Source organism: Theropithecus gelada, chromosome 5 (genome assembly GCF_003255815.1).
Source record: "Theropithecus gelada isolate Dixy chromosome 5, Tgel_1.0, whole genome shotgun sequence".
NCBI classification, from domain to species: Eukaryota; Metazoa; Chordata; class Mammalia; order Primates; family Cercopithecidae; genus Theropithecus; species Theropithecus gelada.
The window spans coordinates 118087023-118089100 of NC_037672.1; positions in this window are offsets into that span (position 1 = coordinate 118087023).

Here is a 2078-nt window from a genome sequence, read left to right on the forward strand (position 1 = left end):
AGATTGCAGTGAGTCAAGATCTCACCACTGCACTCTAGCTTGGGTGACTGTGCAAGACTCTGTCATAAAATAAAATAAAATAAACAAGTGAAATAACACAGGAATGGAAAAGCAAATATTGTGGTTCTCACTTATAAGTGGGAGCTAATCTTTGAGGATGCAAGGAGTAAGAGTGATATAATAGACTTTGGGGACTTGGGAGGAAATGTTGGGAAGGGGATGAAGGATAAAAGACTACACATTGGGGGGCATAGTGTACACTGCTTGGGTGACAGGTGCACTAAAATCTTAGAAATCACCACTAGAGAACTTATCCATTTAAGCAAACACCACCTGTACCCCAAAAAACTACTGAAATAAAAAAAGTAGGAGTGTAGTAAAGCATAGATTATCATAATAGGAGTGAGTTGATTACCAGTCCCCCGCACTGGCTGGCAGATTTCTTCAGTGGAAGAAGTAGCTCCTGCAAAGCAGGCTGGAGAATCCTAGAAAGGAGAAAGAAAGAAAAGAAAGAAAAGAAAGAAAGAAAGGAAGGAAGGAAGAAAGGAAGGAAGGAAGGAAGGAAGGAAGGAAGGAAGGAAGGAAGGAAGGGAAAGAAAGACAGACAGACAGGAAAAGACAGGAAAAGAAAAGAAACGAAACAAACAGACTGACTACTGCTGCAGCCAGAAAGGATAGCACAATATTTGCGTTTAACCCTGGTGAGGTCAGTGCCACTGACAGGGCTGTATATTATAGATTTCAGTAGAAGTGTTGATTTGTAGTCAGGGTCCAATTTCCCTAAAGCTGAAGATTGGCTTGATAAAGTGAGGGAAATTCATGTACCTGAAGGGACCTGTGAAAGGAAATATGCCTTCTGGTGTTTCAGCTGAACAGCTATTAAATTTTTGTTCGCAGGATCAGGTAGGGCAGTGACAAATTCAGTATTTCATTAGATTCTCTTTCCTTTGGTGATAAAGGAAGGCTATAGAAGGTTAGCTTTCTGAAAATGATTAATATGTGTAAAAAACATGGATAAACCTTTTTGGGTAATTTCTAGGGTTCACTGAAGTACAATAATAAGATTAACAATGAAGAAGGATAAGTAGGATAGGAAATATATTAGAGAAATAATCTTGTTTCATAATTTTAGATGGAAACTGTCTACTTTTTGCTTTCATCAGCTTGATCTAAAGATCTTTGGTTAGAAAACTTGCTCTATTTTCTGTCTTTGGAGGATTCTTAAGAATTCTTGGCTTAAGTTCTGCTGATAAAATAGATGTCCAATTGTCCAGATAAGACGGTTTGAATTTTTTTAAATTAGAGAACATAAATCCAAAGACAATGCCTTAGGAGTGTACCATGGTACTATGGTTGATAGTACCTGGTAAGGTCTTTTTATCAAGGTTTGTGGGCAGTCTTATTTCGGAGGAACAAATCTTATTTAGGTTCTGTTTAGTGTGAATATTATGGGCAGGCTGCTTGTACTTGCTGTAGATAAGACTAGGTATATGCATTAATCCATTGCAATACTTGGTCATATTAGTTTGCAATAGAGATTGAAGGTGCAATTCCTAGATACATGGGGTGGCCTGTTATTAATTTATAAGATGAAAGCTGATGAATCCCAGAAAGAGTTGATTTTAATGTCATTAAAGCTCATGAAATACCTTAGGCCAGAAAAAGTTGAAGACACCTGGATGCATTGCTTATTTTAGTTTTAGAATTTTTCATTTATTTGCTCTACTTTTTCTGAAGATTGAGGATGAAATTTCTCTTAGTAAAAGCTAAGGCTTTGCAAAGTTCGTTAAGAGTCGTCCCAGGGAAATGTGTGCCCTATCACTAAAGTGAAGGGTTAGATTTCCCCATGTCAGAAGCAAACAAACAAAAAAATCAAATAACTTTTTCACTACCATCAGAGCTTTCTCCTCCAGCAAGAAAAAGCCTCAATCCATCTTGAGAATAAGCAAACAATAAGTAAAAGATATTTATTGTCCAGTCATGGGAATGATTGGGGTTGAAGGTATTCAAAGGGACTTGGAACCTTCTTTTCAGTCTTGGCAGGATTAGGCTGTTGGCAAGTAAGACATACACTGGAA